This window comes from Phacochoerus africanus, chromosome 3 (genome assembly GCF_016906955.1).
Source record: "Phacochoerus africanus isolate WHEZ1 chromosome 3, ROS_Pafr_v1, whole genome shotgun sequence".
Classification (NCBI taxonomy): Eukaryota; Metazoa; Chordata; class Mammalia; order Artiodactyla; family Suidae; genus Phacochoerus; species Phacochoerus africanus.
Window position 1 is genome coordinate 124,397,106 of NC_062546.1, and position 23,327 is coordinate 124,420,432.

Genomic DNA, 23,327 nt, shown 5'->3' on the forward strand with positions numbered 1-23,327 from the left:
TTAAGGCCCTGGAAGGTGGGGCTCCCTGAGTCAGCGCCCCCCTACCACTCAGTCTCTCTGCCTTTCTGCACCTATGCTCACTGCCCCCTTCTCTCCTAATCAGCCACCGCCCTGCCAGCAGCATGCACTCCCTCCTGCCCCTTTCTGTCTCAGCTGGCTTCTCTTAGGGCCTGGGTGGCTGGTGTCCACAAACAGGTTTCCTGGTCCAGGCACCCCCGCCCCGGTCACATGGCTCAGGCCTGGGGAGAGTAGCAGCCCTGAGTACAGTGATCTAGGGCAGCAGATGCCCTCGGAGAAGGGTAGAAGTGGGGGGAAGGCAATCACCACAGGTGTAACAGGAGGAGGACCAGGGCCTTGGAGCCAGCACCCAGGGCTGCCCAGGAGACACAGTCGCCCGCCACCAGTATCCAAGCTCAGAGTAGCCCCTGTGCAGGTGGAACCCAGGGGCTGGGGTGGTGCTCTTGGGGATCTGGGCAGGCCTAGCTGAATCCATGGTACCAGACACACATCAGCAAAGAGCTGCCGACTACCTCTGGAGACAGCCGGGCCTGAGGGGAGGAAGAAAGGCAAAGGGAGAGACACCGCCACCGCCATACAACAGCTGGGGACCCAGGTGCCAGCAGCGACAGGATGTCCCTGGGGACCCCTGCTCACTGGGGGATAGAAGGTGGGGAGGGAGCATCTGGGACTGGGGGGCAAAGGCAGGAAAACCTAGATGATCACCAGGAGTGATATTACCGGGAGGGCAGTCAGCCACCCTGTGGGCACCCCAGATGCAGAAGCCATGCCTTCCCAACAGCCACGTCCAGTGGGGCCTGGCCATCTGGGCCCACCAGGGGACTTCTCTGAAGAAATGTCCATCATCACCTTCAGCCCAGCAGTTGGCCTATGTGGCAGCCCTGCTTCTCCCTGCCTACTCTTGCTTTATCCCAAGATCACTGTCAAAAAATTGTCCTGCCCAGTAAACTCTCTCTGAGTCTGCTTCCAGAAAAGTGTGGACCCTCCTGGGTGAGTGGTAGGGATGCTGCCGAGATAGTTCCCAAGGGTGCTGGGCACGGTCAGCCTGGCAGCAATCCTCCACCTGCCCTCCTCCTTCACTGGGGCTCGCCTGCTCCCCCAGGGCCCAGTGTCCCTCTGCCAGCTGCTTATCACCGCAGCAGTCCTCACTGCTGCAGTCCTCATGGCCTGCAAAGAACACTACCAGGCTACCCACTGCAGCCCATCTGAGGTTGCCCCCATGGGAGCCCTGAACCTACCTCAGCCTCAACTTCCTTCACAGGCAAGACCACTGTGCCATGGGGAGCCTGGCCGGTCCACTGGGTCCAAAGGTGCCAGATCAAAGGCAACTTGGGAGAGGCCACTAGGAGTTGATAGCAGACCTTTGGTTTAGATTGTCCCACCTGGAGAATTTCTCATCCAGGAGACGCAGAAGTGGGGGGACCAAAGACCCAGCTGGAGCATCACTGGGAACTGCCCCCGCCCCACGCCTCGCATTAATGAAGCCACAGAGAGCAGAAACCCCAACACGTGATGTACAGGGTCTCTGGGAGGAATATGGTGTGGCGCTGTGAGCGTCACCTTGGGAAGAGCTGGAGTTTCATGCCGCCTCACGAAGGTTACAAGGACACTGAGCTGGGGAGTGGATGGGTTTCGAATGCGAGGCCCATGAGTGTGGGCCAGCACAAGCTGTGGCCGCCCTTAAGGGTGTGGCTGTGACCAGCATGCCTACACCCAAGTGCATGCCTTAGCAAAGTGCCATAGACCTGGAGGCTTAAGTAACAGACATTATTACCTCAGTCCTGGGAAGCCAGACTCCAAAATCAAGGTGTCAGTAGGGCTGGTTCCATCTGAGGCTGTGAGGGAAGGCTCTGACTCCAGCTACCTCCTTGGCTTAGAGATGCCCGTCCTCCCCCTGCACCTGCATCTCCACGTGGTCCTCCCTCTGTGATGTCTGTATCCAATCTCCTCTTCTTCAGGTCTTTTTAGGGCCACACCTGCAGCATATGGAAGTTGCCAGGTTAGGGGTCGAATCGGAGCTGCAGCTGCCAGTCTACACTACAGCTCACAGCAACGCTGGATACTTTAACCCCCTGAGCAAGGACAGGGATTGAACCCAGGGATCAAACCTACATCCTCATGGATACTAGTCAGGCTCCTTACTGCTGAGCCATGATGGGAACTGCTACTGCTTCTGCTTCTTCTTCTTTTTTGTTTTGTTTTTTTGTTTGGTTTTTTTGTTTTTGGTTTTTTGGGTTTTTTTTTTTTTTTTTGGTCTTTTTAGGCATATGGAAGTTCCCAGGCTAGGGGTCAAATTAGAGCTGCAGCTGCCAGCCTACACCACAGCCACAGTAATACGGAATTCAAGACCCCTCTGTGGCCTACACCACAGCTCACAGCAACTCCATATCCTTAACCCACTGAGCAAGGCCAGGGATTGAACACATCCTCATGGATACTAGTTGGGTTCATAACCCACTGAGCGACAATAGGAACTCCTATCTTGGGATACTGAGTAAAATTCCCTGTGCTATAGTAGAACCCTGCTGTTTGTCCTTCCTATATATAATTGCTTACATCTGCCAACCCCAAATTCCCAGTCCTTCCCTCCCCCACCCCACCACCCCCATCTCCTCTTCTTACAATGACTCCAGTCCTATTGGGTCAGAGCCCACTCCAGTTACCTCGTTCTAACCGAGTTGCCTCCGTAAGGACCTTATGTCCCCATAAGCTCACATGCTGAGGTACCAGGGGCTAGGACCCCAGCATACAAATAGAGGGACGCAGTCCAGCCCATAATATCAAGACTTGGTGGGCTTGTGCTGCCTCCCTGCACCAAGAAAGTGGGCCTGAAGATGGCAGGAAGTCCACCAGAGGCTTTGGGTGCCTCTACACAGGCTGCAGGCCACCAGGGCCACCAGCCACTTCTCCCCGCTGCCACCCAGGAGGCAACAGTAGGAAGGAGGGTGGCCCAGAGCCAGCCAGAGCGCCAGCAACCCTGTCATCAATCATCTGACAGCTCACTGCCTGCTCTGGGCTCTAAAATAACACATCGATTTTGGAGCCAAGGCTAACTTTAGTTACCAGTGATGCCGCTAACAGGGGAAAATAAGTCATCATCATTAGAAGTGAATCCAAATGAATGAGCTTGCCTGGGTCTCACTGGGATTTGGGCTGCTGCTTTTTTTTTTTTTTTTTTTAATAGTCATAGTTTGCTGACATAGTTCTTCCTAATCTGAAGCAACATGAAAGAAACATTTTACCCAGTATGACACATTACCATTTGGGAAATATTAAGGCATTGATTATTCTGCTTATCTATTGCTGTTTTACAAACCATCCCAAGATTTAGTGGCTTAATACAGCCCATTTTATTATCTCTCACTACCTGGTGGATCAGAAATTGGGGCAGGGTGATCCTTCTGCTCTGAGTGACATGCCCAGGGTTTCTGCAGAGTTCCCAGCTGGCAGTGCAGCAAGGAATCCAAGAAGAGAGGCTGGGAGCCACGTCCAAGTCCAACACCAGAGGTGGAGAGAGCAACTTGGAGAGGAGCCAAGGGAACCAGCGGCTGGCATGTTAGGTTCCAGTCAGCAACAGGAGGACGTCAAGAGCAAAGGCATCCAGCTGGCAGAGCAGCCCCAGACTCACCCACACTCACACTTGTTCTCATGGACACTCACACACACTCACACTTGCTCACATGCACACACTCACCCACATGCACACTCACATGCACACTCTCACACACTCACCCCTGTTCACATGGACATTCTCACCCACACTCACACCTGCTCACATGCACACACCCACACTCACACCTGCCCATATGCTGCCTCATATAACACCACACTCACACCTGCTCACACGTGCACTCACACACACATTCACCCACACTTATACCTGCTCACATGCACACTCTCACACCCACACCTGCAAACATGCACACTCTCACATACTCACCCACACTCACACCCGCTGACATGCGCACTCACACATACATTCACCCACACTCTCACATGCACACACTCACCCACACTTAACCTGCTCACATGCACTCACACCTGCAAACATGCACACACAACCACTCGCACCTGCCCACACGCTGCCTTATATAACACTCACCACACTCACACCTGTTCACATGCACACTCTCACCCACACTCACACATGAACACTCTCACACACTCACCCACATTCACAACTGTCCACGTGCACACTCTCACACATGCTCACCTATATTCACACTTGCCCACACATTCTCATATTCACACTCTCTTACTCATATCTGCACATACACACTTTCATGCACACACCTGCTCATACATGTGCTCCCCCTCATTTACACACTCACCCACACTCACACCTGCCCCCACACATGCACTCAGAGACACACACACAGTGACACCTGCCCACACACTCATATTCACATTCACACCTACTCATACCCTCATGTGCTCTCCCTCATTTACGCACTCACAGTCACACATACTCATACACATCTGCACACTCACATTCACACACTCTCACAGACTCACAGTCACCCTCACACATCCACGCACACACCACTCACACACACTCACGCTCAGAGACTCTCATACACACAATGTCACCACAGCGCTAAGCTGTGGCCCCCTCGAGGACAGTTATATAGAACATGTGAAGTGGAATCACCTCAGGAATTCCTAAGAAGATGTCCACCAGGTCACAGGCCTGGCCAGGTGCTGGCAGGCATCAGGGAGGGGAGGTGACAGACATGAGGGTGGGAGGGAGCAGTGCTGATCCAACGCCAAGACCCCCTTTCTCCTCAAAGATTTGGCTTCGTGATTCATGGACTCCATCCCAGAGGTGCACCTATGAGATACGTGGCTAGCAAATCATTTATCCCTACAGTGACTTTTTTGTGTGTTTTAAATTAGTTATCACTTTTTAAAACTAAGGAGATACCACATACAATCTAGATTTCTGGCTTCCCTTGAAAAGCTGTAAGATAGGAGTTCCTGCTGTGGTACAGTGGGTTAAGAATCCAACTGCAGTGGCTTGGGTTGCTGAGGAGGTGTGGTTCGATCCCCGGCCCCAGTGCAGTGGGTTAAAGGATCCAGCATTGCTGCATGTGTGGCTCCAGTTGTAGCTGCAGCTCTGATTCAGCCCCTGGCCTGGGAACTTCCATAGGCTGTGCGTGCAGCAAGAAAGAGAGAGAGGAAGAAAGGAAGAAGGGAAGAAAGGAAGGAGGGAAGGAAGGAAGGAAGGAAGGAAGGAAGGAAGGAAGGAAGGAAGGAAGGAAGGAAGGAAGGAAGGAAGGAAGGAAACGAGAGAGAGAGAAGGGAGGGAGGGATGCAGAAAGGGTGGAAGAGAAAAACTGGAAGACTTTGAAACTTGTGTGATGCCAGCCTGAGTGCTGGGCCCCCACACGGATCCCACCAGCTGACCTCAGGCCTGGGGCGGGGGGCCTTTCCAGCACCCCCCATGCTGGAGTAGGTGACCTCCATGTCATAAAAGGGCAGCCCTTAGAGGTTATCTACCTCGGCCTCTCATTTCCTGTTGGAAAGTCAGGCAGGAGAGGAGGCAGCCCTGTCCGCAGCCACAGTGGAGCAGGACCACTCAGCCTGGCCTCCTCCGGTGATGCCAGGGTAGCACACACCTGACACATCTCCTCGTCCTCAGCTTCCCTCTCCCGGGGCCTCGCGCTGTTCCTGCCCCTGGTGTACGCTAGCTGCGACTCCAGGCACTTGACCATGGGAGAAAACACAGCCCAGTTTCTCCAAATTCCACTGCCAAAGGGGAGCCCACAGCTCCAAATGCTGGACAGCCTGGGATGGAGGTTCTGCCCCCAGAAGGGCAACTGTCTCCAGAGCCCAAAATGGCCCCAGGATGAAGGTCTGCCTGGAGGTCAGCTGATGCCAGGCTTCTCACACCATCTGCGTCCCAGGGACTCTGTTGTACCCCAACAGTCAGGGTCCCCACTCCCTGGGCACCAGCCTCTTATCCCCACCTCTCCATGCCCTCCTTGATAGCACCCACCTGCTCACACAGACCTCATCCATAGCCAGGGTTCAGAGAAACCCAGATGACCCAGGCTCCAACTCCCAAGTGAACAAAAGAATTTCTAAACCACACAGAGGAGTCCCCATTGTGGCTCAGTGGTAACAAACCCAACTAGTATGAGATGTGAGTTTGATCCCTGGCCCTGCTCAATGGGTTAAGGATCTGGTGTTGCCATGAGCTGTGGTATAGATCACAGATGCAGCTCCCACTCGACCCCTAGCCTAGGAACTTCCATATGCTGTGGGTGCAGCCTTAAAAAGAGAAATAAGATAAAATAAATCCCACATAGAACAGGTGACATCAGGTAAGGACACCTATACTCAGCATTGTTGCAAGGATGACAACACAGGCTGATGCCTAGCAGGTGCCTGGGAGATGACAGCTGCTGGCATGATTAACATCCAGGAAAACTTCACATTCTCTCTTGACTAAATTTGGCCAACATGGTACAGTGGAAGAGATTCGTTAATTCCACCATATGTCCTAATTGGAACCATAGCTTGAATCACCACCACTTGCCAGAAGAAAAAAGAGAAAAAGGCAAGCCAAAAAAAAAAAAAACTTTTTTTCTTGATTGGAGCAGTTATCAGGCAAATGGTTTTTGTCTCAGCAATCATCCCACAACCCACAACCAATGGGAATAGCTCTGAATCCCAGGGAGAACTATGTGCTAACTGTGATTTTGCAGGCACCATAGAGCACAAGGCAGTTTACAGGGCAAATCCTCATGAAGCAGCTGCCTGCAGGTGGTGAGGGCAGGTCAGAGCTGAGCCCACCCAAGTCCCTGCTTCCTGCAGCTCTGGGCTAAGGGCATGGGCAGACAGAGGCCACATCTACCTATGCAGTCCTCTCACGGGACCCCTGGCAGAATGCACCAATAGCACAGAGGTTTAGGGACCCCTGCAGCTGTGAGCTGCCAGGGCTTGCCTTGACAGACATGGGGCTCATGGACCAGGAGTGTGCAGAGGCAGATGAGATGTGCGGTTACAGAGGTCAGGAAGCTCTGCTTCCACCTTTGTGGAGGGAGCTGGGAGCCAGGTGCTGGGAGACTTCATGTCCATTAGAAAAATACCCTACACCTCCTCTCCTCTCAGTACCACGGACTCTGAGAGGAGAGGAGGCCCAGGTGCCACTCCACATCCTCCAGGCCTCACCTGCCTCTGGTCCTAACCTATGTGCTCACTGACCAACTCCACACAGATGAACATGGGGTGCCTGCCCCCGCCATCGCCCTTGTCTCCCCCGCCACTGGAGCATTCCTGCTGGCACCCCAGGGAGGCTGTGGAATCCACGCACATGTGTGGAGGAAAGAAACGTTATGCCCTGGACAGACTTTTACCCAGTGGCATACAGGAACCAGGGGCCAAGTCCCTCCCATCCCCCTGACCCCCCACAGCCCTGAGGTCAACGGTACAGCTTCCTCAGGGGCCCTGGGTTCAGTCAAATCCAGCACATCGGACAGCTCCTGTGGGTGCCCTCTCCTGCCCTGGCCCTTATTCCCTAAGAAATTCATTCTTGGCATAGAGATACCACATAGCATCGCCCACACAGGGAACACGTGGGAGGTATGAGTCATAGCATAGGGTCATCACAAGTAGGGTCTGCAAGGCCACCTTGTTCAACCCCAACCCCCTTCTTCCATTTTACAAATAAACTGAGATCCACGAGGAAGGAGGGAACTCGTCCAAGGCCACACAACTGACACACAACTAGGACTAAGTTCACATCTTTCATCTCCTTGGCCAGTTCTTTTTGTCCTCCACCCTGCTGTCTCTTCAGGGTCCCTCATAGGGCAGATTTAGGACAGGGCCCAAGGGAGACAACACTGGAGCCAAGGGGATGGCATCTCATGGAGATGTCTCAAACACCTGGAGGTAAGTGAGCAAAGAATGGATCTTCCTGAAATTTCTTGATTAAAATCCTGGCTCCTGACTTCTGGAGTAGACTCATTCTCCCTGTTCCTCCCTGATGAGCTCATTATGGACCCTGAGAAGGTTGTAGCAAACCAAATACTGAAGGAGGTCTCTGAAGCAAAGGTAGGGAGACGGTGAGCTGGCTTAGGACTCCAGAACCAAGGAACAGCACGGTGGCAGGAACTCTTGCCTCCCCCACCCAACAGAAGAAAGAGACCCACACCCCCGACTTCCCAACCCCCAGCCCAGCAACAGAAGGCAACTGGGCGGGGGCCTCATTCCTCCCCCAGATCCTTCGGGTGTCTCCATCACACACACATCATTAGGCAAGCCCAGTGCCACCAGCAAGACTGATCAACTAGAAACCTGTCAGAAATAAGTGACAAGAGACAGTGAAACTGTTCTTTATTCTTCTGTGCCTGAGAGTCCCTTTTCCATTGAGAGCTATCAAGATGGGTGGTAGGCAAGGCCAGCATGAGAGACTACCACAGGCAACTTAGTCCAAAAAGCTCTCTGTCCTTCCTTGCCAAAAAAATCCTGGGTAGGTGAGTAAAGGCCCAGTTATAGCAAGTGGGCTGGTCTAGGAAGCCCTTTTGTCCTCTTGGGCCCAAGACTCTCCTCCCCCACCCAGAGACACTTGACCATCCAGTGGTGGCATGGCCCCCACTCCCCACCAAGAACTCCTGGGTAGCCTGGCCTGGGAAAACTCCCCACCCACCCCCGAGGCAGCACCAGCAGGGACCAGTGAAACAGTCAGGAACATAGTATCGATTAACCAAGCAGACAAAAGTAGTTGCACGAAAGCCCTGAAGTTTCTTTGGAACCACAACTGACAAGAGTAGACAGCAAGCTGCCTGCTAAAATAAAGATTATATAGAACCCAGAGTCTCTAACATAATAAACAAAATACCCACGATAAAATAACAAAATTGTCCATCATACCAAGAACCAAGAAAACCACAACTCGAATGAGAAAACACAGTCAACTAATGCTGATGAAATAAAATTCATATTTTATGGGGAGACAAAAAATGTAAACATAAAATTCTTCTCTGCCCATGTGAGCTTCCTCCCTCCTCTTTAGTGTATATGGTGCATTTACACTAACCAGTCCTCCTTGGGAGATAACATTCCTTCTTAATCCTGTAAGGGGTCATGATGACCTACTACTCACTTTGTACATGCAGATCTGGATTGTGTAAACTGTCAATACATCATTCGATGTATAACCTTTGCCTCAAAAATGTCTATAACTGTGCTTTTGAGTCAGAATAATAACTCAGGTAGTCAGTGGAGGAGCATGGGCTTCCATGCATTCTTTGATTCAGCTATTGATTAATTTTGTGGCTTGAGGGCTCCAGGGAGTAACATCCCCACAGGCCTTGCTTACTATAGAGAGTGTACCTATGCCCAGATGGACATTAATCCCTATCCCCCTCTGACTCAGTTTATGGAAAGAAAAGGGCAAAGAAACCACAAGACTTACGGGATATCCACCCCTAGGACCTCTATTGGACAAGGACTGATATAGGTAATTGGGCAAGGCCAATGGAAGAAAACAACATCTTTCTGGACCCCATGTTGATATCCGCCCCCATCTTTAAGGGAAAAAAACCCTCAAAGACAATAGAAAGGGGAGTTCTTCTCCCCACTCCCAGCAGCCCTGGAAGCTATTTGGTTTCCTGTAATAAAGGCTTTGCTTGCTTGCTGCCTGTGTGTTCACAAAGTTCATTCTTTGGCTGCATGAAGAAGAATCCAGATTCTGGTAACATCTTTCTGGCATCACTTTGACCTCTCATGGGCAAAACAGTTCTTAGAGCTTTCTGAAATACATGCAGATCTGGATTGTGTAAACTGTCAATACATCATATTGTCAATACATCAATACTGTCCCCCAGGTTGTAATACTCAGATTGGCTTGAATAAAATTTTCTATATCTGGAGTTCCCATCATGGCTCAGCAGTTAACAAATCTGACTAGCATCCATGAGGACCTAGATTCGATCCCTGGCCTCACTCAGTGAGTTAAGGATCTGGCATTGCTGTGAGCTGTGGTGTAGGTCACAGACAAGGCTTGGATCCTGCATTGCTGTGGCTGTGGTATAGGCAGGCAGCTGCCACTCCGATTCAGCCCCTAGCCTAGGGACCTCCACACACCACAGGTGCAGCCCTAAAAAGCAAAAAAAAAAAAAAAAAATTCTACTTTTTTCTTAGATTCACTGTAATTAGTTTTTCATCAACATTTGCATGATGTGGTCAGCAAGATATCAGAGATACCCAACAAAGTATACCTGGACTCTAAACCTGAGCAGCTGGTGCTAATGTGGGCCCTTTAAGCCCCACTAGCTTCCCAGTGCTCCCAAAGTGTTCTTCACCTGATCCCCAGATCTGTGTTTTTAAGTGATTCTAAAGGTTGTATTCTTTTTTTTTTCTTTTTTTTTTTTTTTTTTTTTTGTCTTTTGCCATTTCTAGGGCTGCTCCCGCAGCATATGGAGGTTCCCAGGCTAGGGGTCTAATCGGAGCTGTTGCCGCTGGCCTACACCAGAGCCACAGCAACGCAGGATCCGAACTGCATCTGCAACCTTCACCACAGCTCACAGCAATGCCGGATCCTTAGCCCACTGAGCAAGGCCAGGAATAGAACCCACAACCTCATGGTTCCTAGTCGGATTCGTTAACCACTGAGCCACGACGAGAACTCCCTAAAAATTGTATTCTTTTTTTCAAGACTTGGAGTCTTAAGGGGCACCAGTGCACTTAGGCAGAGACCTAGGGGTTTCTGGGGAGGAGGCCTAGGGAAACATAGGTGGCTGGGTTTTCATTAAATTTACCTTAAATTTTTTAAAAAAGTTGATATGTGGTCTGAATAAACCATTTACTAGTGAAATGAGAGACTGAATTATTCAGAGCCTGACAGGATTTTCTTTTTTTTTTTTTTTTTGCCTTCTTCCCTAAGCTAAATGAGAGAAAGAAAAACATTCCAACATTAGTGGGTAGGTGTGTCAATTCTTTAATGTCAATGAGGTAGCCACACAATTCTTTGAGGAATAGAAATATCGGTCCTTGGAGTTCCCATTGAGGCACAGCAGTAAGGAACCCAACTAGCATCCATGAGGATGCGGCCTTGCTCAGTGGCTTAAGGATCCGGCATTACCATGAGCTGTGGTGTAGGTTTCAGACGGGACTCAGATCCTGCATTGCTGTGGATATGGTGTAGGCCGGCAGCTTGAGATCCAATTCCACCCCTAACCTGGGAATTTCCATACGCTGCAGTGCAGCCCTAAAAAGCAAAAAAATAAAGAAAATGAAAAGAAAAGAAAGATCCATCCTTGTTTTACAAATCCAGTCTTTACAGGATCTAAGTATGGCTCCGGAAACAATTCAAAGCCCACCAATAATTTTTACCTCCCCCAAAACCTCCCCTATGAATCTTAAGATGTTTTCAAGTATTGAAAAAAAAAAAAATTCTGTCATTAAGAGAGCAAAGTTCAGAGTTCCCATTGTGGCACAGCAGAAGCGAACTCAGCTAGTATCCAGGAGGACCGAGGTTTGATCCCTGGCCTATCTCAGTGGGTTGAGGATCTGGCATTGCTGTAAGCTGTCATTATAGGTCACAGATGTGGCTCAGATCCTGCATTGCTGTGGCTGTGGTGTAGGCCAGCAGCTGCAGCTCCCATTCGATCTCTAGCCTGGGAACCTCCACAAGCCGCATGTGCAGCCCTAAAAAAGAGAGCAAAGTCCTCCTAGGAGAACTGAGCATTTCTCCTCCTGTGCCTTTGAGGTATAAATGTTCCACCTTTTCTCTAGGAACTCTTCTCTAGGCCATCTTTTTTAAATGCAAATTTCAGGAAGGTAACTCTTAGAAGAAAGAACAGAAGAAGGACAGGTAATTTGGAACTTGAACAATTACAAATCTTAAGCAGCTTCTCTATTAATATTAATAAAAATGGTTTAGTCATCTAAACAGGTGAACTTGATTTGTTCCATCTGCCAGAAATTCAAATTTTTGAATCCAACCTCTTTTGTAACTGATGGGTTTTGTATTATTGTACCTGATTCATGACTGAAATTCTGGAGTGGGAATTATGGGGTCTCTGTGTCTGTGTGTTTATACGTATCTATATTTGCGTGTGTTGCAGATGTATAGTATTGTCAAAATTAATTTGTAAAAGAGCTCTCTTTAATTGGCTTAAAGGAAATCAAGCACTTATGTAAATACTCAGAAATATGAAAGAAACTAACCCAAATGAATTTCAGGATCATGTGATCTAGGATTCCTTTGTAGTGAATGAAAACAAGTTTAAGTTTTTTGGTTTAATTAATACAAACATGTCTTTAGAGTCATCAGCATTAAGTATGATACTTTGTGCCTAGCTCTACTAGAAATAAAATAAGATTTTACTCTTGTTACAAAATTTGTCAGCAAGGGGAATTCCCGTCATGGCGCAGTGGTTAATGAATCCGACCAGGAACCATGAGGTTGCAGGTTCGATCCCTGGCCTTGCTCAGTGGGTTAAGGATCTGGTGTTGCCGTGAGCTGTGGTGTAGATTGCAGACGAAGCTCGGATCCTGAGTTGATGTGGCTCTGGCATGGGCCGGTGGCTACAGCTCTGATTCAACCCCTAGCCTGGGAACCTCCATATGCCACGGGAGCAGCCCAAGAAATGGCAAAAAATAAAATAATAATAATAATAATAATTTGTTAGCAAGAGAAATAACTTGGTATGATGAAAATTTTAAGTAATTTAAATGTAACTGAGACATGAGGTTTTAGGTGAACTCTTTAGGAATAATCATGGTTTAGCACAATCTACTTAGAAGAAGTTTTGTAACCGAGCAGGATCATATGGGGCTCCTGAGCACAAGGTTTTCTTTGTTCCCCATTTCTTGTTTTTAGAAATTGGGCCTCATTCAGCCTCCATGACCTTCCTTGAGTTCCAAAGGGCAGGTTCGAACAATTGCTCATAAGGGAAGGGAGGGGATGCAGAGACCTTCCTGAGGAACAGTAAAGAAACAATAGTGCAGCTTTGGGGCAGGGTTCTGGTTCCTCCTCAAGGAATATACATAACATCTTTGAGTTCTACGGAACTAAAACCCCCCAACAAATGAACACCAGAGAGGAGGTCCACCAGAACCAGTCCTGGGACCACTAAACACCAACTTTGAAAAGGAAGGAAATTTTGCATCTACCCTGATCCTTATCAAGGACCCTACTTTCTATTCCCAAACTATAAAACCATGTCGAATCCCTCCCAAGGGAGGGCATATGGAAGTTTCCAGGCTAGAGGTCAAATCAGAGCTGCAGCTGCCAGCCTATACCACAACCACAGCAAGGCAGGATGCGAGCCGAGTCTGCGATCTACACCATGGCTCACAGCAATGCTGGATCCTTAATCCGCTGAGTGGGGCCAGGGATCAAACTAGAATTCTCATGGATCCTAGTCATTAACTGCTGAACAAGGAACTCCCAAGTGTTTTTTCACAGTGACCTATGACCCTATTTAACAAGAGTTATAAAAGATTTTTTTGATATTTTTGACAAACTTCCCAGATAAAATTCTAATTGAAGACGTTTTGACCTCATAAATTTGGGATGCTTCAGAGATCCCCTGAAGCATCTCAGAAAAAAGAAATGTTAAATTAATTAGGATTATTTAGTAAGTTAAACTACATGGGGAGCATTGTCAAATGAGTGGTGATAAACTTCCTGATGTTATAGGTAAATGTCATTAATATAAATGTTTCAGAAATTATATGAAATTTCTAAAAGTTGAATATATCTTGATATAATATTATCAGCCATAATTCTAATTATCATCTTAAAATGTTGTATGTTACAGCAATAAATAAGTTTGTCAGTTGCATTATAATCAAGTTTTTAACCTTGCCTTTTGTGTGTGTGTGTCTTTTTTTTTTTTTTAGGGGCCACACCTGTGGCATATGGAAGTTCGCAGGCTAGCGGTCCAATTGGAGCTGCATCTGCGACCTATACCATAGTTCACGGCAACACCAGATCTTTAACCCACTGAGCAAGACCAGGGATCAAATCCATGTCCTCATGGATACTAGTTGGGTTGATTACCACTGAGCCACTATGTGAACTCCCTAACCTCCCTAACCTTGCATTTTTAAGTCTTTTCTCATTTATAGACAGTTATTGTTGCACTCTAGTGCTTTTGCAAAAATTCTTCATCTTGAAGAAGATTCATAGAAAGAACATTTTGGTAAGTTCAGGTTTCTGATAACTTTCAGATCATACTGCTGAACTGGGTAAGAAATCAAAGAATTCTAATAGAAAATCTGATGGCTTCATCAAGGCTATTTAATCCTTATTTTCCAGGTATAAGAAAACCTTTCCCCTCAAGTTACGTATGGCTTACAGAAATTTGGTAAAGTATACCTTTGTAAGTAGAACCAAAACATGCATCTTTTCTGTCTACCTGATCCCTCCAGAAATTGGGACCTCTTAGGTTTCCAAAAGCCTTATCAGGTGTATAAGGAAGGCCACTTCCTGGAAAGTGCAGAACATTCAAGATATTTTGGAGACTCCAATAAGAGAGGAATTCATCCAAATCTGAAAATATTACAGGCAGAATCTGTTGGAAAACCCATAACATGACTTTCCTGGCCTTAAGAGTCTTTTTGAAAGTTCATTTTGATATTTCTTATAAAAAGTTCCAGCATAATTTAGAAGAGCCTGCATGATCAATTATATTTATGTAAATAATTAGGCAGAGTTTATTGAAACCAGACTTATTTTGCAAACAAAGCAGTATTACTTTAGCTATATTTGGGTCATTTTAGAGAGAAATTTTTTCAGTGGATATTAAATTCTAGTGGGTTTTTTTTGTGTGTCTTTTTTTTTTTTTTTTTGTCTTTTCTAGGGCTGCACCCGAGGCACACGGAGGTTCCCAGGCTAGGGGTCTAATCAGAGCTGTAGCCGCCCGCCTACGCCACAGCCACAGCAACACAGGATCCGAGCAGCGTCTGCAACATACACCACGGCTCATGGCAACACTGGATCCCCAACCCACTGAGCGAGGCCAGGGATTGAACTCATAACCTCATGGTTCCTAGTCGGATTCATTAACCACTGTGCCATGATGGGAACTCTCTAAATTCTAGTGTTATTAATTGAAGTCTGTATTTACTAAGTCTCATTTCCCAGGTAGTTCCTTGTTGCTATGTTACATTATATTATCAAGTTTGATTGAATTATTATTAATTTTTTGTCTTTTTTTTTTTTTTTCATCTTTTCTAGGGCTGCACTTGCGACATATGGATGTTCCCAGGCTAGGGGTCTAATCGGAGCTGTAGATGCCGGCTTATGCCAGAGCCACAGCAACGAGGGATCCAAGCCCAGTCTGCGACCTACACCACAGCTCACGGCAATGCTGGATCCTTAACCCACTAAGCAAGGCCAGGGATTGAACCTGAAACCTCATGGTTCCTAATCAGATTCGTTAACCACTGCGCCACGGTGGGAACTCCTCAAGTTTGATTGAATTATTAACAGAACATTCTAAATTTATTTCTGTAATCTATTTTGGGATAAAGATCAGATGCTCCATGACCTGCAACTAGGAGATTATTCATACTGGAAAAGACATCAGATAAAGGACTATTTACAGCCATGTTGGAAGGGGCCATAATAGGCCTTTTTTCTTGAATGGACTGCAACTCCTACTTCTAACACCTGACTTCTAAGACCAGCACTACCAGACCAGAATGAGAAGAAGACAACATCTAATGTATATAGCTGACCCAAGATGTCAGACCAGGGCTTTATAATAATTATTTTGAGAATTGCTCATACCTTTGCTTATGAACCAAATATATTTCTTCCTTGGGCTTAATCATATGCAAGTTTCAGAAACCAATACAACTGCTGGGTTTGTGGCCAGTTATCTGTGTCCAGTACCCTAGGTTACTTTGGTGGGATTCTCCTCTCCAAGGTTCTAACTAATTGGCCCATAGAAAGTTTACTTTTTTTTTTTTTGTCTTTTTGCTATTTCTTGGGCCACTCCCGCGGCATATGGAGGTTCCCAGGCTAGGGGTCTAATCGGAGCTGTAGCTACTGGCCTATGCCAGAGCCACAGCAACGCGGGATCCGAGCCGCATCTGCAACCTACACCACAGCTCACGGCAACGCCGGATGCTTAACCCACTGAGCAAGGGCAGGGACCGAACCCGCAACCTCATGGTTCCTTGTCGGATTCGTTAACCACTGCGCCACGACGGGAACTCCAGAAAGTTTACTTTAGAAGAAAGAAACTCTAGGAGTTCCTGTTGTGGCTTAGTGGGTTACAAATCCAAATAGAATCCATGAGGCTGTGGATTCAATCTCTGGCCTTGATCAGTGGGTTAAGGATCCAGCATTGCCATGAGCTGTGGTGTAGGTCACAAACATGGCTCAGATCCCTCGTTGCTGTGGCTGTGGCATAGGCTGGTAGCTGCAGCTCTGGTTAGGTCCCTAGCCTGGCAACTTCCATATGCCTTGGGCATAGCCCTAAAAAAAATTTTTAAAGCTCCCTCCCCCACAAAAAAAGAAAAAACTCTAGAACCATGAAAACTATCACCAGTACCACTAAATGGGAACATTTTAGCTGGGCAATTAATGACACATATTCTGAACCTGGCCATAAATACACCTTTTCTAACCACCGCTAGATGTTAAATATTTGGTAGCTCCTAGTGGGACCCAATGGGTTTAGGAATAAGTTCATGGTCTTGGCTCTCCCCAGATTGGTTACAAAGCTGCACAGTTTGTTTCCTGTGGATTCAAGGTCACCTACAGATAGCCTGGAAAATAATTCCTGCTGATCAGCTTTTAATGCAAGCATCCTGGATATGATCAGTTTTCCAATGTTATAAGCAACTGGCCACAGTATTTGTTCCTTCAATTATATTATTACCCATATAGAGGCTTTAACAAAATTTACTCGGCAAGCTTTGAGTAATAGTAATCAAGCCATTAGCTTGCTCGGTTTAGAAGTCTCCATGATGAGAAAACTGCTCCTATAGAATCACATGGCCCTTGATATTCTAACTGCCTCCCAAGGGGGGACTTGTGCTATAATGCATACCGAATGCTGTGGTTTTTTACCTGATGATTCTTCTAATGTAACTTGTCTTATGACACATATGAAGAATCAGATTCCACTCTGAATGATCCTCTTCCCAATTTAGAAGAAATACTAGGAAAATGGTTTAGTTTAGGAGGCTCTTAGATTAAACATTTACTAATGACATTGTTCCTTTTTATTTATTTTTTTTTTTTAGGACTGCACCCATGGCACATGGAGGTTCTCAGGCTAGAGGTCTAATCGGAACTGCAGCTGCCAGCCTATGCCACAGCCACAGCAACTTGGGATCCAAGCTGCATCTGTGACCTACACCATAGCTCATGGCAAAGCCAGATCCTTAACCCACTGAGCAAGGCTAGGGATTGAACCCACAACCTCATGATTTCTAGGAGGATTTGTTTCCACTGTGCCATGATGGGAACTCCTAAGTGATAGCTTCTTGCATTTTGTTCTGTGTATCACCTACTTCTACTAAGATACTGATATCTAAACAACCTGAAACTGTTATCACATCTATAGTTCTCAGTAAGTTAATGAGTATGTGCAATGCACAACGCAAGGCAAAATTGACATAAGTCCTATTGGACAACTTGTAATTGACCATTAGTCCTCACCAGACATCTTACTAATACAATCCACTAAAAGGAAAGAAAGAACAAAGCTATAAACACCCAACATAGAGAAATAATGGACCCACAGCAGGTAAGCAACCACCCTGACATTGAGAGACCAAATATTTGATCATCAAATGCTTTCTATTGAAATATTAATGATCAAAATGGGAAAATTGGTGAAGTAAAATATATATTTTATGGCCAGACAAGAAAAATGTAAACATAAAATGTTTATTTGCCTGTTTAGACCTTCCCCCTTTACCATGTGTTGTGCATCTGTGTTAACCAGACCTCCTTAGGAGATAACATTCCTTCTTAATCTTGTAAGAGATCACAGTGACCAACTACTTGGCTTTGTGTGTGTAGATCTGGGTTGTATAAACTGTTGAGATATCATTTAACGTTTAACTCTTTGTCTCAAAAACATATATAACTGCTATGAATTCTAATGGGTAGAACTGTCCTCAGAGGTTTCTGAAAAATTATCTCTCAGGTCATAATTCTCAGATTGGCTAGAATAAAAATATTCTATTTTTTATATTCATATTTCTTTCTTAGATTGACTATTAATTTTTTTTCAATAATGCCAACACTGAGATGAACTGCTTGTTCAAATTATCTGACAAGGAATTTAAAATAGATATAAAAATACTTTAACAAATTCCCCACAATGAATTCTCTTGCAACAAATGAAAAAAATAGAAAATCTGAGCCCCAAAATTAGAAATTATAAAAAGAACCAGGAGTTCCCATCATGGCGCAGAGGGAAAGAATCCAACTAGGAACAATGAGGTTGCATGCAGGTTCAATCCCTGGCCTCACTCAGTGGGTTAAGGATCCGGCCAGCATTGCCATGAGCTGTGGTGTAGGTTGCAGATGTGGCTTGAATCCTGTGTTGCTGTGGCTGTGGCTTAAGCCAGCAGCTTTAGCTCCAATTAGACCCCTAGCCTGGGAACCTCCATATGCAGAAGGTGTGGCCCTAAAAAGCAAAATAAATAAATAAATTAAATTAAATTAAATTAAAAGAACCAAATGGGAGTTCCCATCAAGGCTCAGTGGTTAACGAACCCAACTTTTTTTTTTTTTTTTGGAGAGGAAAAGCAAATTTTTACTTTATTTATATATTAAGGATCCAATGTTTATTCCTGTTCTTAAAGTCCTCATCTTAAAGTTAGAAATAGATAACGATCCATTGTTTTTCCCATGTTTCAGCTTTTGTACTCATTTAAAACCGTATATAACATAAAACAAAAAAATTCAGAAAGATTATAATCTTTAAATAAATTGGAAACAAACTTCCTTAGAGCAGTGCATCAGACACTTAGGTAAAAAGAAAAAGAATCTCAAAGGTTCACATACGCAAGGATAGCAGAACCAATTGTCAGGGCGAGCATTTGACAAATAGAAGCAATTCTTGCAAAGCTGTAGTTCATCCAGCTCATGACATGTGTCTTTATAGAGCAACCTTGCTATGTCAGCCTGCTCACTGTCTGCTCCATAGAAAATCACTGTGTTGTGGAGCAGCAACCGAGCATCGGCTTTGAACTCTTTGTAACTTCAGTATTTCCCTTCATTCACTTTCTCCTGTATGGCAGGGACGTCAACTGCCGAGTGCACCAGCTGGGTGCTTGTTGTCCTTCCCCTTTTTATTAAGATCGATTGCCCGCTCCTTCATGCGGGAGACGATGAACCTCAGGTATGGACTCATCTCCTGCTTGTTTGTGTTTTTCTTCTTGATGCTCCTGCAAGCTGGGGACTGCCAGTGACTACTGCTGTCTCTAAGCCTGTACTCATCAGACAAACACTTGGAATGATACACACAAAAACACAGGTCACATATCAACACCTCTCCAGGCAAATGACAGTCAAAACAATACCAGTCATGATTTTCTGTTTCCCAGTCCTTGTTTGGGGCTGCTGTCCTGGAGAAAGTCTGCATACTGTAGGCAATCTCATCTCCTGGCAACCAATATCCTTCCTGTTCGATACCAGCTTTTGAACCTTTACAGCCCACTGTCACCATCTCCACAATAAGACCATCTTTCACAGCTAAGCTGAGCTGGATCGTTTGGATGCATACCGTGGACTCGAGACATATACTTTGTAATATGGTCAATGTTAGCAGTTTGCTTCTGATTTCTTATAATCTCAATGGCTGCCCAAAGATGCTGGATAGCTTTTGTATCTGCCTGCCCTCTTTTTGTTAAGCGTGCCATGACCTGCTTACTCCTTTAGGGTGTAGCCTCGCCGAGGGCCGAGTGCAGAGTTGGGGCGCCGCCGCCGCCAACGCAAAAGTTTGCCTCCTGCCAGGCCGCGGTGCCGCTCACATGGCATGTGGAGCAGGGCGGCTGCTCGCCAGCCCGGCCTCCTCCGACAAACACAACTATTATCCATGAGGACATGGGTGGGATTCCTGGCCTAACTCAGTGGTTTATGGATCTGGTGTTGCCATGAACTGTGGTGTAGGTCGCAGACAGGGCTCGGATCTGTGTTGCTGTTACTATGTTATAGGCCTGCAACTGCAGCTCTGATTCAGCCCTTAGCTGGGCAATTTCTGTATGCTGTGGCTGCAGCACTTAAAAAAAAAAAAAAAAAACCTTGGAGTTCCTGTCATACCTCAGTGGAAATGAATCTGACTAGCATCCATGAGGAGGCAGGTTCGATCCCTGGCCTCGCTCAGTGGGTTAAGGATCTGGCACTGCTGTGAGCTGTGGTGTAGTTTGTAGATGCGGCTTGGATCCCAAGTGGCTGTGGCTCTGGCATAGGCTGGCATCTCTATCTCCAATTCGACCCCTAGGCTGGGAACCTTCATATGCTACGGGTGCAGCCCTTAAAAAAAAAAAAAAGTGGAGGGATGGGGCGGATGAGGAGACAGGGACTGTCAGCACCAGTAAATGGGGGTCTGAATCCCTGCCCTGCTAGTTTTGTCATTTGTGCTTCTTTCCCTCCATGTCTGGGTCATCTGTAACCTCCTTGTGCATCAGAACACATTTACCTGCCTGTGTACACACTCAGCCTAGACTGAGTTCAAACCTGGTCTTTTTTTTTTTTTGCTTTTTTGCTTTTTAGGGCCACACCCTTGGAATATGGAAGTTCCCAGGCTATGAGTTGAATCGGAGCTATAGCTGATGGTCTACGCCACAGCCACATGGTATCCAAGCCCCATCTGCAACCTACACCACAGCTCATGGCAACACCAGATCCTTAACCTCCTGAGCAAGGCAATAGATTAAACCCACATCCTCATGGGTACTAGTCGGATTCATTTCTGCTGTGCCACAACAGGAACTCCCTCAAACCTGATCTTTGTTAAACAAATGTTTTCATTTTTCAAAACATTCTGCAGTGGGTAAAGTTCCCAGAGCTGTCAGGGAGGCTGAGAACTGAAGAGGGTCTGGGGTAGACCAGCAAGGCGGAGACAGAAGTGGGGGCATGGTGGGGCCAGGGGAGTTCCCCAAAGTTCCACCTCTGCCCTACCTGAGCCACCAGTCACCCCATCCCTGGCACACTGTGGAAAGAGTGGCCCACTGTGGAGACCTCCTGTAGGAGAAAATGTCCAGGTAAAAAGGTAGAAAGGAGAGACCCAGGCCATGATGACTGCAAAAAAAAAAAAAAAAAAAACTCAACCATGAAAAGCTGAAAGCCTCTCACTAAATTCTCAAGGAACAAGACGTGGATGCCTACTCATCATTTCTATTTAACACAGTATTAGAAGTCCTAGCTACAGTAATTAGAAAGTCCAGCCAACTGCCCCTAACCACCCCTTCCCCACACATCTGCTTCTGTAAAGTTGCTTCCGCAATCACAGCCCTGCCTGTTCTCACTCCGGTCTGACCTGCAAGCATGGACCCGGAAGAGCTAGCCCATAAAAGCCTTGTGAAACCCTTCTTTGGGGCTCAGATTCCGGAGAGAGATCTCCTCTGAGCCTGCCGGCATAATAAACCTGAGTTCTCCAACTCTCCGAGTGCTCAATTGCTCACCGGGTAAGAGAGCTGCTGGAGCTGATACACTGCAGCCACAGAGCTGCTGAAGCTGATACCCTACAGCCACAGGACTGTCACTCGAGTTGATACACTGTGGCCTCGGGGCCGCTGGGCAGCTGCCATAATACTCCAACCCACCCCCACCGGAGCTGCAATGTTTTGTGTGCCCAGGGCTAGTCGGTCTAGGGAATGAGGACAGGAGACACCAGGGGACAGCTCCCCAGAAATCACACCTTGAGTACAGCAGGCAGAGGCGCCTCCAGCAAAGGCACAAGATGGCAAGCGCTCTTTTTTTTTTTTTGTCTTTTTGCCATTTCTTGGGCTGCTCCCATGGCATATGGAGGTTCCCAGGCTAGGGGTCTAATCAGAGCTGTTGCCACCAGCTTACGCCAGATTCACAGCAACGCGGGATCCGAGCTGCGTCTGCAACCTACACCACAGCTCATGGCAACGCCAGATCCTTAACCCACTGAGCAAGGCCAGGGATTGAACCCTCAACCTCATGGCTCCTAGTCGGATTCGTTAACCACTGAGCCATGATGGGAACTCTGGCAAGCGCTCTTTCTAGAGATGATTCCAATCCCTCTTACTGGGCAACTGCCAAACCAGGCTCTGTGCCCAATGCAGGAAAACAGGAGGGCTGAGACCCCCAGGTTGGGAGGGAGCTGAGCCCAGGGGCTTCTGAATGCCAGAATCAGGCCAAAATAATCAGAAGCCCAAGCCGCCCTGGTGAAATTCTCCTCAAGCAATTTGATTGAGGGATTGGGTTAAATGTCCTTAGGTGGGCAAGGTGCCCTGCTGTCTCTCTCATCACGCCCCCATCCTCTGACCTCCTTTAGAAGGACCTTGGGAAGGACTGATGCTGGGTTGTGGGGCTGGCCCAGCCACATCACCGCCCAGGAGCACCCAGCGCCCAGCATGCAGGCAGGAGACAGCTCCAGAGACAGGTTTGGAGAGCCGCTCTCATCTATATGCTAATGAGCCCATGCAAGAATTACGGGGTTAATTAAGCATCTCTGCCCTCCCTCCATTTTATCTGCCCTGGACACTGGGGCGAGAGAAGGCAATCGCTACCTCCAATCAAATTAGCTGTCCACGGACTGCTCCCGGCCTCTCCCCTCCACAAGGAGGGGATACCGGCACCCAGAGTTAATCGTGTTCATTTCACAAGGCACCGGGGATTTCAAAAATGATCAGGAATCAAACCCAGGAGCAATCAGCCCCTGAACCTTCTGCTCTCAGCTTCCTCTATGCAAAGGGAGTGTTATCGCTGCATCCAGGCCACATGCTCCCCTCCTGGAGGGAGGTGACCAGTTAGTGGGAAAATGACAGAAGGCAGCAAGCTGGTGGAGCCTTGGGGCCAGGAGGCTTCCTCTTACCTCCTGGGCCCTAGATCCAGCACCCCTGCCTAAGACCATCAAAGGTACTGTGGTTTCTTTTATGTTTCTGCCCCAGGTAAGCGATTTAAATTATCTGCACCTCGAGTTCCTTACTTATTAATTTAAAATACGGCATCCACCTAGCAGAGTAAGAGCAGGACACTCTTTGGGCAGCACAATGGGCATTGTGTCAGTTTTATCCCTTTCCTTCCATTTCTCCTTTTGAACCCTGATCTTGAGCTCCTATAACTCCCACCATCAGAGTCCAGTTCAAAACTCCTTCCAGGAGTTCCTGTCTTGGTGCAGTGGTTA

At 47.2% G+C, this 23,327-nt stretch overlaps 1 pseudogene; it reads right to left on the bottom strand.

Annotated features, from left to right (window-relative positions):
- Window positions 1-99: 99 nt before the first annotated feature.
- Window positions 100-19,899, bottom strand: LOC125121953 (zinc finger MYND domain-containing protein 11-like; annotated as a pseudogene).
- Between the last annotated feature and the right edge of the window lie 3,428 nt (window positions 19,900-23,327).